The 15,926-nt window shown below is 39.7% G+C and overlaps 1 long non-coding RNA gene across 1 annotated transcript; it reads left to right on the top strand.

Moving 5' to 3' along the window:
* Window positions 1–896: 896 nt before the first annotated feature.
* LOC120223128 lies at window positions 897–15,294 on the top strand. The gene is made up of 4 exons (XR_005526210.1): window positions 897–1,248; window positions 7,256–7,352; window positions 14,366–14,512; window positions 15,086–15,294. It is a non-coding gene; the product is annotated as an uncharacterized LOC120223128 (long non-coding RNA).
* The last annotated feature ends 632 nt before the right edge of the window (window positions 15,295–15,926 follow it).

The following is a 15,926-nucleotide window of genomic DNA, read 5'->3' as shown; positions in this document are numbered from 1 at the left end:
TCTCTGCGGGAGCCTGACGATGAACTAGATGGCCCCTCCTCCAGACCAGCGAGGTTGCATTGCCTGGTTTATTTCTTGAACAATTCTTATTATATAATTACATCTTCCTTTCTTTTCTTCTTCTTAGCTCTTCCCTTCTCTAGTCTGGTTATTTTGGTTGGTGGTTTGTTTAAACAGACATATTTAATCCATTCTCTTGATACATGTTCTACATCTCCTTTATTTTCCTTACCCTCTGCCTGGATCAAGCCATTATAGTTTCTTTGGGTTTTGAATCCCAGCTGAGCACTTAGGAGACTAGGGAGACTGTGGAGCAGGGCAGGGTGAGGAGCCTGAAATTAAGTCCTCCATTAGAAATTAAGTCCTCCATTAGAAACAACCTCAGGCTGCACGTATTCCCAGTTCCAGAAAAAGCCTCAGCTGAAGCCACCCTCGGACCGCCCTCGGATCTGCCAATCAAAAGAAATGTGTAACGTTCCTGTAGTCTTGGAGACGAGTCAGGGCTGGTAACTGCAGGTAGTTATTTGTACAAACTTGCCAATCAATCACCGCTTGCATAAGCCCCACGTAGATTCTCTGAGCCCACCTCATAATTGGTCATTTTAAAAGACTCTCAAAGGTCATGATTGGGTCCCGCCAAAAGTAACAGATGCCTCACAGATACTGAATGGTCAAAACTGTTACTATGCTGTTACTATGGATATTGTACAATTATGACTGGTGCTTATGTAATGATGCAAAACGTACGTGTGCACGGTAACACCCCTGCCCTTCCCCCATAAAAACCCTGCTTGCCACTGTTCGGGGCTTCACTTTGCTGCCGCTGTGCCGGTAGACGGGTGAGCCCCTGCTCCAGCTTGTAATAAAGACCCTTTTGTACTTGCATCGGTGCCGGCTCCTTGGAGGTCTCTGGGGACTCGCGATTCAGGCATAACAAGGGCACCTGCCTGGGCTACTCTGTGAAGGCTGCCTGAACAGCATGGTTGGAGACACCCGGTCCTAGGAGGAGAGATTGGGGTGTTGCCAGTTCTCTCCCCAACATCAACACTGTGGGGCTCCCTGGAATAGGACAGATGCCCCCAGTGGGGGCGGGACCGCTTACACCACACCTCGCCCCTCAGTGCCTGGTAACTGCATAACTGCTCATCTACTGGAATGAGACCGACACCCACAGAACCAGATGGCCTCTCCTCCAGACCAACACAGCCCCTGGTCCCAGGCACCAGCAGACAACTGTCCTGCAGTTTGGTATGTTAGTCTGTTTTTGTTTTGCTTTTTATTATTAATTTTTCCCTCTTTCCTTCTCTTCTCTTTTCCTTTTTCCTTTCTTCCCTCCTCTTCTTTTTTTTTTTTTCCCCCCTTTCCTTTGGAATCAGACTCAGGTTCTCATTTGACTTTTGGTCAATTCCTTTATATATATATAAAGATCTCCCTCCCTCTCTCTCTCTCTCTGTTCTGGTTGTGTGTTTAATCAGGCATTTTTACTCTATTGTTTTTATACCTTTTCTTTATCTGCTTCTTCATTTTTCTCTCTCTTTGTCTGGATTAAGCCTTATAGTTTCTTTGATTCTCTGTATTTTTAAAAGAATTTCCCAAACCCTCTCTTTGTATAGGATTTCTCTCTTTTTTTTATTTTTTTAATGTTTTATTTATTTCTGGGAGAGAGAGAGAGACAGCGTGAGCAGGGGAGGGTCAGAGAGAGAGGGAGTCACAGACTCTGAAACAGGCTCCAGGCTCTGAGCTGGCAGTCAGCACAGAGCCCGACGTGGGGCTCGAACCCACGAACCGCGAGATCATGACCTAAGCGAAAGTCAGACGCTTAACCAACTAAGCCACCCAGGAGCCCCAGGATTTCTCTTTTTATACAGGAAAAGCCCCCCCCCCATTTTCCCCTTTTTTTCTAGGGTTACTTAGTGAACAAATCAAAGCGCACCTGGTGGAAGGCTCAAAAAATCCACCATGAGCTGTGGGATAGAGCAGCCAAAGATGCAACAACAGAGTGCATACAGCAGACTCCAGAAATACTTCCTGAAGTGCCAGACCCTGGACAGTGTATGACCCCTTTTTAACATAGTAGTACTGGCAGGTGCAGGACACATAACAAGCTTTTAAAACACATAAGGGGCAAAAAACTAGCCAAAATGATGAAACGGAAGAATTTTCCTCAAAAGAAATTCCAGAAAAAAATGACAGCCAGAGAATTGGTCAAAACAGATATAAACAATATATCTGAGCAAGAATTTAGATGAGTAGTCATAAAACTAATAGGTGAGCTTGAAAAAAGCATAAGAGACATCTGAGAATCTATTGCTGCAGAGATCAAGGACCTAAGAACTAGTCACGATGAATTTAAAAATACTGTAAATGAGGTACAAAATAAACTAGATGCAGTGACAGCAAGGATGGAACAAGCAGAGGATAGAATAGGTGAAACAGAAAATAAAATTATGGAAAATCATGAAGCTGAAAATATTAGGGAAAAGAAATTACTAGACCACAGGGAAGAATTAGAGATCTAAGTGATTCAATGAAATGAAATAATATCTGTATCATAGGAGTTCCAAAAGAAGAAGAAGAGAGAGAAAGGGACAGAAGGTTTATTTGAACAAATTGTAGTTGAGAACTTCCCTAATCTGGGGAAGGAAACAGACATCCAAGTCCAGGAGGCACAGAGAACTTCCTTCAAAATAAACAAAAACAGGTCAACACCATGACATATCATAGTGAACCTGGTAAAATACAAAGATAAAGAAAGAATTCTGAAAGCAGCTAGGGACAAATGTGCCTTAACCTACAAGGGTAGATACATAAAGGTAGTCGCAGACCTGTCCACTGAAACTTGGCAGGTCATAAAGGAGTGGCAGGAAATATTCAGTGTGCTGAATAGGAAAAATATGCAGCCAAGAATCTTTTATCCAGCAAGGCTGTCTTTCAGAATAGAAGGAGAGATAAAGGTTTTCCCAGACAAACAAAAACTAAAGCAGTTCATGATCACTAAACCAGCCCCACAGGAGACCCTAAGAAGGACTCTGTCAGTGAAAAGCAGCAAAGACTACAAAGGACTGGAGACATCACCGCAAACATGAAACCTACAAGTAACACAATGACACTAATCCTTATCTTTCAATAATCACTCTGAATATAAATGGACTAAATTCCCCAATCAAAAGACATAGGGTATAAGAATGGATTAAAAAACAAACAAACACACACAAAAAACAAGATCCATGTATATGCTGCCTAGAAGAGACTCATTTTGCACTTGAGGACACCTGTTGATTGAAAGCAAGGAGATGGAGAACCATGTATCATGCTACTGGAAGTCAAAAGAAAGCCAGAGTAGCTGTACTTCTATCAGACAAACTGGATTTTAAAACAAAGACTGTAACAAGAGATGCAGAAGGGCATTATGTAATAATTAAGAGGTCTATCTATCAAGAAAAGCTAAAAAGTATAAATGTTTATGCCACCAAGCTGGTGCATAACAACAAACATAAGCAAACTTATTGATAATAATACTGTAATAAGTGACTTTAATACTCCACTTACAGCAATGGACAGATCATGTAGGCAGAAAAATCAATAAAGAAATAATGGCCTTGAATGATACACTGGACCAGATGGACTTGACAGATACATTTAGAAGTTTTCATCCAAAAGCCGAATACACATTCTTCTCCAGTGCACATGGAACATTCTCCAAAACAGATCACGTACTGGGTTACAAAACATCCCTCAACAAATATAAAAGGATTGAAATCATACCCATGCTTATTTTCAGATCACAACACAATAAAACTTGAAAGAAATGACAAGAAAAAATTTGGAAAGCCTCCAAATAGTAGGTTAAAGAACACCCTACTAAAAAATGAGTGGGTCATCTAGGAAATTAAAGAAGAAATTTAAAAGTATATGGAAGCAAATGAAAATGAAAACACAATAGTTCAAACCCTTTGGGATGCAGCAAAGGCAGTCCTAAGAGGAAAACACATTGCAATCCAGGCCTATCTCAAGAAGCAGGAAAAATCCCAAATACCGAACCTAACCTCACACCTATAGGAACTAGAAGCAGAGCAGCAAAGAAACCCCAAAGCCAGAAGAATAAGAGAAATAATAAAGATGAGAGCAGAAATAAATAATATAGAATATAAAAGAAGAGTAGACCAGATAAATGAATCTAAGAGCTGGTTTTTTGAAAAAATAAACAAAATTGATAAGCCCCTAGCCAGACTTGTCAAAAAGAAAAGAGAGAGAACCCAAGTAGATAAAATCACAAATGAAAGAGGAGAGATCACAACCAACACTACAGAAATAGAAAGAATTATTAGAGAATACTATGAAAAACTATATGCCAACAAACTGGGCAGTCTGGAAGAAATGGACAAGTTTCTAGACACCCACACACTACCAAAACTCAACAGGAAGAAAAGAAAATTTGAACAGACCCATAACCAGCAAAGAAATTGAATCTGTTTTCAAAGACCTTCCAACAAATAAGAGCCCTGCGCCAGATGGCTTCCCAGGGGAATTCTACCAGACGTTTAAAGCAGAGTTAATACCTATTCTTCTCAAGCTGTTCCAAAAATAGAAACAGAAGGAAAGCTTCCAGATTCATTCTATGAAGCCAGCACTACCTTGCTTCCCATACCAGGCAAAGACTCGACTAAAAAGAATTACAGCCCAATATCCCTGATGAACATGGATGTAAAAATTCTCAACAAGATATTCAACAGTATATTAAAAGAATTATTTACCATGATCAAGTGGGATTCATTCCTGGGCTGCAGGGCTGATTCTATATCTGCAAGTCAATCAATGTGATACATCACATTAATAGAAGAAAGGATAACCGTATAATCCTGTCAATAGATACAGAAAAAGTATTTGGCAAAATACAGCATCCATTCTTAATAAAAACTCTGGGGAAAGTTGGGATAGGAGAAACAGCATAAAGCTATATATGAAAGGCTCATGATATGAGCTAATATCATCCTCAATGGGGAAAAACCAAGAGCTCTGCCCCAGAGATCAGGAACACAACAGTTATCATCAGTGACATGACAGGGATATCCACTCTTACCACTGTTGTTTAACATAGTATTGGATGTCTTAGCCTCAGCAATCAGACAACAAAATGAAATAAAAGGCATCCAAATTGGCAAAGAAAAAGCCAAACTTTCCACTTTTCACAGATGACCTGATACTCTACATGGACAACCCGACAGACTCCACCAGAAGCCTACTAGAACCGATACATGAATTCAGCAAAGTCGCAGGATATAAAATCAATGTACAGTAATCAGTTTCATTTCTATACACCAATAATGAAGCAACAGAAAGAAATATCAAGGAATAGATCCCATTTACAGTTGCACCCAGAACCATAAAATACCAAGGAATAAACCTAACCAAAGATGTAAAAGATCTGTACGCTGAAAATTATTGAAAACTTATGAAGGAAATTGAAGAAGACGCAAAGAAATGAAAAAACATTCTAGCTAGTGGTTTGGAAGAACAAATATTGTTAAAATGTTGATACATCCAAAGAAATCTACACATTCAATGCAATCCTAATCAAAATAACACCAGCATTCTTCTCAGAGCTAGAAAAAATAATCCCAAAATTTGTATGGAACCACAAAAGACCCAAATAGCCAAAGTAATGTTGAAAAAGAAAACCAAAGCAGGAGGCATCACAATCTCAGACTTTAGCCTATACTACAAAGCTGTAATCATCGAGACAGTATGGTACTGGCACAAAACAGGACACCTAGGCTAATGGAATGAAATAGAGAACACAGAATTGGACCCACAAGTGTATGGCCAACTAATCTTTGGCAAAGCAGGAAAGAGTATCCTAGTGAAAAGATAGTCTCTTTAGTAAATGGTGGTGGGAGAACTGCACAACAACACGCAGAAGGATGAACCTGGAACACTCTTACACCATACACAAAAATAATGAAAATGGATGAAAGACCTAAATGTGAGACAGGAAATCATCAAAATCCTAGAGGAGAAAACAGGCAAAAACCTCTTTACCTTGGCCACAGCAACTTCTTACTAGACATGTCTCCAGAGGCAAGGGAAACAAAAGCAAACATGAACTATTGGAACGTCATCAAGATAAAAAGCTTCTGCACTGCAAAGGAAACAATCAACGAAACTAAAAGGCAACCAACAGAATGGGAGAAGGATATTTGCAAATGATGTATCAGATAAAGGGTTAGTATCAAAAATCTGTAACGAACTTAACAAACTCAATGCCCAAAAAAAACAAATAATCCAGTATAGAAACGGGCAGAAGACATGAACTGACACATTTCCAAAGAAGACATACAGATGGCAAACAGACACAGGAAAAGATGCTCAACATTGCTCATCATCAGGGAAGTACAAATTAAAACCACATTGAGATACTACTTTACACTGGTCAGATTGGCTAAAATTAGCAACTCAGGAAACAACAGATGTTGGCGAGGATGTGGAGAAATGGGCACCCTCTTGCACTGTTGGTGGGAATGCACAGTGGTGCAGCTCCTCTGGGAAACCGTGTGGAGGTTCCTCAAAAAATTAACAGTAGAACGCCCCTATGACCCAGCAATAGCACAACTAGGAATTTATCCAAAGGATACAGGAGTGCTGATTTATAGGGGCACATGTACCCCAATGTTTATAGCAGCACTATGCATAATAGCCAAATTATGGAAAGAGCCCAAATTTTCATCAATGGAATGGAATACTACTCAGCTATGAAAAAGAATGGAATCTTGCCATTTGTAACAACATGGATGGAACCGGAGGGTATTATGCTAAGTGAAGTCAGTCAGTCAGAGAAAGACAGATACATGTTTTCACTCATATGTGCAATTTGAGGAATTAAACAGAAGACCATAGGGGAAGAGAAGGAAAAATAAGTACGAAGAGAGGGAAGAAAACCTTAAAAGACGATTAAATACAGAGAACAACTGAGGAAGACAATTGGGGGAGCAGGAAATCGGTAACGGGCACTAAGGAGAGCATGTTGGGATGAGCACTGGGTGTTGTGTGGAAGTGATGAATCATAGGAATCTACTCCTGAAGCCGGGACTACACTGTGTGTTAGCTAACTTGACAATACATTAAGGACCAGCTTGTAGTTAAACAGGTAATCTCTTTGTCTATAACATGGCATCGCTGTGGGCTCCTTGTGCCAGTTATTCTCCATCGGCCTCTCTAAATCCATTCTCCACCTTTTTCTGTCCTTCTCTGTTTCCAGAAAAGCTGACTTCCAGTGACTGCATCAACTGGCGATCTTGCTCTACTGGCCTGCAATTGGGTTTGACAGATGCGACGCACTGATAGGCCACCAGAAGGTAGGAGAGAGCAGGGAATGTATTCTTCTCTCTCCTTGTGCTGTTCTGTGAGTAGCCATGCTGTTTCTCTCCGGCCACCTCTCTGGCCTCTAGTCAGGCAGACCCTCCATGGCTCTACCTCTCACTAGGATCTCGGCCATTCCTTCCCCCTCGGCGATGACTTCTCAAGAGTTGTCAGTTCCTAGACGCTTCACTCTTCCTTCCCAGTTCCTGATAGCTGCTCAGACCTTTGTAAATAACCGCTTTAATATAAAACTCTATTCAGTTGAAACCTACAAATGTGACATCTTTTTTCCTGCTGTGACCCTAACAAACTCTAATACATCTTAATAGAAAGGTCAAAACTTTACAAAGGCAGGACACCTGGGTGGCTCAATCTACTAGGCATCTAACTCTTAATTTCAGCTCTGGTCAAGATCTCACAGTTTCTGAGTTCGAGCCCCACCTTGGGCTGAACACTAACGGTGTGGAACCTGCTTGGGATTCTCTCTCTCCCTCTCTCTCTGCCACTCCCCTGCACATGCTCTCTTCTCTCTCAAAATGAATAAATAAACTTAAAATTTTTTTTAAACTTTACAAAGGCATTAGTATAGTACTGTAGTAGATGATTTCTTTTTTAACTTTCTCTTCAGAGTTTACCTAACCAATCATTTGTGTGTGTGTGTGTGTGTGTGTGTGTGTGTGTGTGTGTGTGTGTGTGAAAGAGAGAGAGACAGAGAGAGAGAGAGAGGGAAGGAAGGATGGTGAAAAAATAAATAATGTTTTATTTTATTTCAGGTTCTGGCAGTAATCAGATGGACAAAAACATTCTTTAGAACGGATGCTTAGGGACTATGTTTTATGGAATAGGACAGTCACACAGTGCTTAATACTTGCTAAACTTAGTAAAGTATATATTCAGTATTTTATTACTTTGCAGTAAACTTGATAAAAAAGAAATTCCCTTCTATCATGATATAATTCACAGTCCTCATATTAACAGTGCCTATGTTCTCTATTCCTGAGTAAAAAAAAAAAAAAATCAGAATAATACTTGTAATTATAATACACATATAATTTTGCATCCTGATTTTTCCTCTTAAAAGTATATAATGAGCATGTTTCCATATTGCTACATAATTTTCATAATCATTACTTGCAAATTCTACATTGTATCTAATCATACAGATGCATAAATCACAAACCACTGTTGCTCCTTTTTTTCCTAGGCAATTTTCCCATAATCTATATGAAAATTGTTACTGTGCACAGAACATCAAATAAATCTGATAGACATGAGGTCTTTCCTCAGAAGAGTAAACCAAGTTAGGACTGAAGTATGCTTGCTCCAGGATCTAGACTGGTCTGCAAGACTGGCGGGCAAATTGGCTGATGGTCTGTGTACTGAGAAATAGAGCAGCTTGGGCAGAAGCCTATCCTCAGAGAAGAGGGAGCTAGGGAGCCAGATGTAGACCAGTGACAGTGCTTGAGCCCCAGGAAGAGACAGAGGTTCTAAGGATAATTGATCTCTCTCACCAAATATCCATGAGAGACTGGGGGCACATGGCCACACTGTCTTGGGATCCATGTATCTCAATGGGCGATGAGAGATTTTCCTGCTTCCAGGGGAGAACACAGCACCGTCACCACTCCAGGGCCCCAGTGAAGAACAGCATCAACAGCATCCACACCTACACGTGGCCCTCTGGAGGGGTTTGAAGGGAGATTCAGGGCAGTGAGTGCCAGCTGTAGGTGACCCCTGAGGCAGTAGCAGCCCCGAGGAGCCTTCCATAGGGGCTAGCAGCAGATATTTCTGTAGGGAGCTGGAGCCAGAACCAGAGAGGCATGGACTCCACGTGCTGTTCAAATGACTGCTGCAGAGCAACCCTCCAGCAATTCCCCTAAATAGAGAAACCTTTGTGAGGCTATCTAATAGTTGACACAATTGTTTTAAACACTTCTTGTTACTGTCAATAGGACTTTAAGTTTTCCTCTGGGCTAAGGTAGCCTAGGGAAGGTGAATTGTACTTTACAATTTTTACGTTAGAGGTAAGGCACACAGACATTCACTACATTGTTCTCTAACCTCTGAAGTATTTCACATAAAAGATGAAGGGTGAAAGCAAATATATGATTCACAAGAAGGAAAATAAATATAAGGAATTTGCACAAAGTGTTCTCAAAAAATTTTTTGCTCTTGGACTGACAATAGGCATTTTAAATTTCTTTGAAGAAGAAAATTCCCAAGGGCTGTTTTTCAGCCATATGGGTAAGTTTAACAACGGTTCTAAGGTCTTATAACAGCAGTAAAGAATTTTATGTGAGTAAGACCCAAAGAATTCATCTTCTAAAAGACAGATGCTGTGGAACTGCTCATTTTCCTGGCCTAAGGGAAGGTGTGGGCATTCAACTTTTGTAGGCTGAAAGTCTGAATTCATTTATTCTATGGCTAAGGTACTTGACATTAATACAACAGTATTTGCAGCTAATTTGCATGTTATAGATAAGAAAAAATATCAGAACTATACCTACACTAGTCCCAAAGGTGGAGGGTTTTCTCCAAGTGTATTTTACTAAAAGCACCTGGGCTTTCTTCTGTCAAATTGAATGCATTTCAAAGCATTTAGAATGATCAAATTAGAATGTTTTTGGTTGCAAGCAACCGAATTCAGCATAGGACAAAGAGATAGTTTATTGGAGCGATCCTGGGGTAATTCCTCACAGAACGAAAGGAAGAATGGAACCATGAGGTTGCACATGGCAGAAGTGGAGCTGGTCTTGGGTGTGACTGACTCCAAAGACTGAAATCTGGCGAGGACAGGCTCACCTTGTGCTGCAGCTTTCCTCAGTACGAGGACCCTGTTCTTTTTCAGATAAAGATGGTAGTCATGGGTCCCTCCAGAATAACATCTGTCCAGATCTATTTGTTTGAAAAATCCTGAAAAAGGGCTCTGATTGGCCCAATTTTGGTCACCTTCCATCCTGCAACCAGCCATTGTGGCCAATGAAATGGTGTCCTACCACTGACCCAGCTTCAAGTCTACAGACTCTACCAAGCACAAAGAAGAGGATTATAGCATAGAGAGGACCATGGGGAGGATAACCCTGAGCCAGGATGACCTTTCATTTGTGACTCCAAGAATAGAAGTTAAGAAAATACAGAAGATTTATTGACAATATTGTTGTTCCCAAATTACCAGTTTTGAATGAGAATTCCTTTCTGGTTTGTCTATTTGCATACACAGTTTAGTGTACAATACTGTCATGAAGCCATTTAAAAATACATGGTTTTGAAATCTGTATGAAGAAACAGGCCTAAAAATATAGAAATATAGAAACGCTCATCTTTTCGGGACCCTTGAGGTCTAGTCCTATATGAAAGGACTGTTACTGTTCCTGAAATTCCTTAAGAAATTAAATACAACCCCAAGCCTCTGGTGGTATAGTATTATCAACTGGTATAAAGTATCAAATGCTATTAAAATGTCAATTTGTTAAAATGTCACTTTAAGGGGAAGCTGGATGGTTCGGTTGGTTGGGCAACTGACTTTGGCTCAGGTCACAATCTTGCAGATCATGGGCTCAAGCCCTGAGTCAGGCTCTGCACTCACAGCTCAGAGCCTGAAGCCTGCTTCGGATTCAGCGTGTGTGTGTGTGTCTCTGCCCCTCCTCTACTTGTGTGCGCTCTTTCTCTCTCTCTCTCTCTCTCTCTCTCAAAAATAAATAAACATTAAAAAAATATGTATCCTTATCACTTTAAATGTCTACATTCCTAAAGAGCCCTCTCTACCTAAGTGCTCTGATTAGACAAGGTCTAATTCAAGTATTGGTCTGCATTTCCCTTCATGTGTTTGTTCAGCAGCATATTGAGCACCTCTGTAGCTTAGACACTATTCTAGGCTCTGAGGAATTGGTAGTAAACAAAGAGACCAAATTCTCCTGCCTCAGTGGAACCAGTAAAACACTGTAAATAGAGAGGGGGAAATTCCCAGTGTGATAAGTAATAAGTTTTAAATGACCAAGAAAACATTTCAAAAATAATTATATTTCAGAAGATAGTCACTGTATCTTCTGAAAATTTAGAGTAAATAAAATATTTGTGGTAGCCAACTAGGCTTCAGCAAGAAACTGAAGGTCTTTTAGCAAAACAAGACCTTAGTAATTATTTTCTTAAAGTGATGGAATAAAATATCCTAAAAACAAAGGCATTTACTTATCAATACTATGGGTAAATGATTAGATTACACTAAACAATTTCCTCCCATCAAACAAAGGAACTTGACAGTATTAGCCATTGTAGGCATGGCCATTATGTGGCCTTTATTTGCTGATATTATGATAGGAAAAGATAAGATTCAGTAGGCAGAAAGAAAGAGGCTAGGACTTGAAGGTCCCCGGCTGGGGAAAAACACACATTTTGGGACAATGCTGGGAGACTATGACCACCAGCAAACTCCTTCAGGCTTATGGTTCCCCTTAAGAATGTAGCAGACACCACCTACTCGCCCTCAGGTTTCCCTCAGGAATTTGACCTAACTAAAAATAAGTAGTAGACCCTAATACATAGGACCCACAAGGAATGGTATGGCCATAGACCACCTCTCATACAATGGAAATGAGCCAATCAGAAAGGAATGATTAGGCACTTAGAGTTATCTAGCCAATAAGGGTAGGACCTGAGAAGAATGAAGCAGGAAAGAAAGGGGCCAAGCAAAACCCTATAAAACAAAGCCGCTTCCTATACTCGTGGGCATTTACTTTTGAATGTTCCCTGTCTGTAAAGAGAGTTTTCAGACAATTCTTACTTTTTTTTAATGTTTCTTTTTATTTCTGAGAGATAGAGACAGAGAATGAGCAGGGGATGGGCAGAGAGAGAGGGAGACACAGAATCCAAAGCAGGCTCCAGGCTCTGAGCTGTCAGTACAGAGCCCAAGGTGGGGCTTGAACTCACTAACTGCAAGATCATGACCTGGTCTGAAGTCAGACGCTTAACCGACTGAGCCACCCAGGCGTTCCTACTATTCTTCCTCTCTAATCTTATCCTCTAATAAACTTCTGCCTGCCGCTCATTTTATTCTGTCCACTCCTTCATTCTTCAAAGGTGTGAGAGAGTGAACCCTGGACACTGAGGTTAAAAAATCCTACAAAATACCATCATTACATAAAAACAGATGTAATATAATATTCCCTCGTGTGGCATAGACATTAAAAAATGAAAGAAAACTTCCATTTTTATGAAAAAATAATTTTAATATTACAGTTTTATTTTTCTCATTTGGAACTTTCTGCTTTTATTTACTTTTTATTTTCTTTTATTCTATTTTATTTTTTAATTATTCTTGAGCTTCTTCCTCCTTTATTCTTGCAATCTTGTATTTCTACTTTTCTCTTCAAAAGATCTCAAGTCTAGAATTGACCTCTGAGTAAAATCTTGGCTGAAGCACATCAGTAATATTAAGTTCTCAATATTTTGTAATTGTTTTACATTTCCTCTGTGGTTCCGTAGTTAACTTAGCTAGATATGTTTTTATTCTAAGTAGTTGGAAATATTTCTTATTAATGTGGGATACATACAAAAAAATATGGTGTTTTTTAATACTTTTGGGGGGGATTTAGTGTTATTTTTCTGTGCACCTTAATATTCGATCAAGTTTTTTAACTGCTATGGATGCTTTAAAAGGTAATACAGTCTCTGTTTACAGGGACAAAATTTAAAATATATTTCTATTGACTCCATTCTATTACTTGTTCCTATCTACTTCATCTATCAAATTTGCAGTGGGTGACAAAGTTGTCTTTTATGACTGTTCTGTCCATATCTTCCTATTTATAAGTTTTGCTTACATTACAGCCTTAGGACAAATAACTTGGGGTAACTGGGTGGCTCAGTCAGTTAAGGGTCTGAGTTTGACTCAGGTCATGATCTCAAGGTTCATGAGTTTGAGCCCCACATTGGGTTCTGTGCTGATAGGGCAGAGCCAGCTTCAGATCCTCTGTCCCCCTCTCTTTCTGCCCCTCGCCTGCTCATGCTTGCATGCTCTTACTCTCTCTCTTAAAAATAAACTTAAAAAAAAATTGAACTGTTATATCTTCCCTGTAATATATTCTTTTTGTTACTATTGACTGCATACTTTTCTCCCTTTGTCTTTTATTTTGTCTGATATGAATTCTGCCACATTTGTTTTCTTCATATTTATTTTTGCCTAACTTTTGCTTGCTCATTTTCAAATTTTAACCTGTCTAGGTCAACTTATTTCAAAATCCTTCCTAGTATATACCTTTTAACTGGATTTTGTTTCTTAAGCCACTCTATGTTCTTTCTTTTCTAACTAGGGAATTTACCCTATTATACTTATTGTCATCATTGTTAGGTTTGGTCTTGCATTTTCCTGCTTTTCTTTCCTTGTTCTTTAAACATTTTTTCCCCCATTTTCTTTGCTGAGGATGTTTCTTAATTAATTTTGCATCCTAGAATCTACCCCAGTACCTGGCCCATAACAAGTATCCACTACACGTTTGTGGAATTAATAAGTATAGTATAGGTGGTTTGTACAATGATATGAAAGATACACATGCTGCTTTTAATCCTATTAGTGATCAGTTTAATTTTTGGAGCATTTAAAAACCAATATTAAACTTTCAAGACTAACAAGTGAATAATAAAGTTCTACTCTTCTTTACTGAAACTGAAGAATCTGGCACTTCTGAATTCCTCTTGGCAAATCTACTACTCTAATCTTTGTCAATTTAAGTCACATTTATTATCACCACCATTTCCTTTTATTTTTACAATATGGAACATTTGTTTCGCATAAAAGTGTAGTTAAGACCATTGTTTTAGATATAGATCTTTTTTTTAAAGTTGTTTTCATTCTTACTTCCAGTCGTCTCCAGCTATGATTTCCTTATTCGTGTTCTTATTTTCTCATTTTCCTGGCAAATATCTTTAATTATGATGTTCAGGGAAGTATCAGGTATCCGGGTTTCTAAATCTTTGCCCATGTATGAACATTTTCTATTTCTTTCCAAACTAGATGGCCTCGGGGAGTGTATCAGAGTCTCCAAACCTCACGTCTCTCTGGAAATTCTGACAGGATGGCTTTGGGGTCACGCTTCTCACTCCTCAGCCAACCATGTCTGCTAAGGCAACACTGTGTGCCTCACTGGTCAACACCCGTCAGGTATATCCTCAGGTATACTTGGAATGGGTACGAGTTAGGGAGGCTGTCGGTCTTTCAGAATTTAGTGTCATGGACAAGGCTGAGGCCAAGTTTTGTTTCTGCACGAGCAACCCGACTTTCCATCCTGAGGCATCTGACGGGGTTGGGCCAGGGCCATCTCTGTGGCTAGTGCTGAATGGCACTGGGGTTGCCAGCCCCTCGAGAGCCACATGCAGTGGGGCGGGAGCTCTCAGCAAATGTTCTCAAAACAAACATCAGCGCTGTGACTACAAGGTGGGGGTAGGGATGCCTGGCAGCTGGAAACCACACATGTCCACCGCAGGCAAGCTGATGGGAAAGGGATTTCATGAAACCAAATGTGGACCCTCTATGGGATGTCTTCGCATTATTCTTACTCAGACTTTCTAGATTATGTGACTTAAACATAAGGGGTTGAAATAAGGTCATTTTCTCGATCTTGTGCCACCTCTATTTTTTTCTAATCTATACAGGTCTGTTCACGTAACTTGGTTAAGATGTATCAGTTGTATAGAACGTGGATGTTAATCATGTTTTTTTTTTTTCTTTCCCTAGAGGAATTGGAAGTTTGAAGTATAGAAGATTACCTTCACTTATATATCCATGCTGTCCCAGAGAGTGTGGCCTTCCTGTGCTGAGCTGGGAGTCCTGCAGACTTGGAACTTGGCGTTCACGTAACACCTCCTGGGTGTCTCATTTCCCTATTCTCATTTGCACAATGGGGAACATTTGTTTCATGTAAAGAAAATGTACTTAAGACAATTATTTAGATGTATACGTATATCCTGTGCCACAGACTGAGTTTAATATTAATTGTAAGCCATTTATTTGGGGGAGGGAACAGGGTATTTAGTGGTGGGGACTGCAGGGCTAACTGGAAGGGGTAAATGCCCTCAAACTCAGGCTCTTAGTGGGTAGATTATCCCCACAGTTGTCTTCATGCTTGCTATTTCAAAACAGAGTAACAGACAATACAATGAAAATGGTTAAGGGAAAATTCTTACAAGACCAGATGAATAGAAGAAAGAGTGTTTAAAAGATATCAATGGCAACTAACCTAAAATAAGTAACTTTAAAATCATAAGTAATATCAACTAAAAAACCTAGAGCATCTAAAACAAATATGTTTGAATAGAACTCTTTATAGGCCAAGATGTGGTTGACTACCGCGTATTTGCCTCTTTGCCAGGCTGACCATGTGAGTGAGGAGTTTCCTGCAAGGATGCCTCACAACTTTGGAGGATGGCAAAGACAAAGCCAAGGTCCATATTGAGTTTTGGCATCTTAAACTCATAATGTCCTGTATCATAAGCCAACTGGACTCACTAAATGTCTTCCAAACTTGTTGCTGACAAGTGCCTCTTTTCCCAGCCTAGAATATACAGGCATTTCTATT

Source organism: Hyaena hyaena, unplaced genomic scaffold (genome assembly GCF_003009895.1).
Source record: "Hyaena hyaena isolate Hyena2069 unplaced genomic scaffold, ASM300989v1 scaffold_952, whole genome shotgun sequence".
Lineage (NCBI taxonomy): Eukaryota > Metazoa > Chordata > Mammalia > Carnivora > Hyaenidae > Hyaena > Hyaena hyaena.
This window is presented reverse-complemented; position numbering and strand designations above follow the sequence as displayed.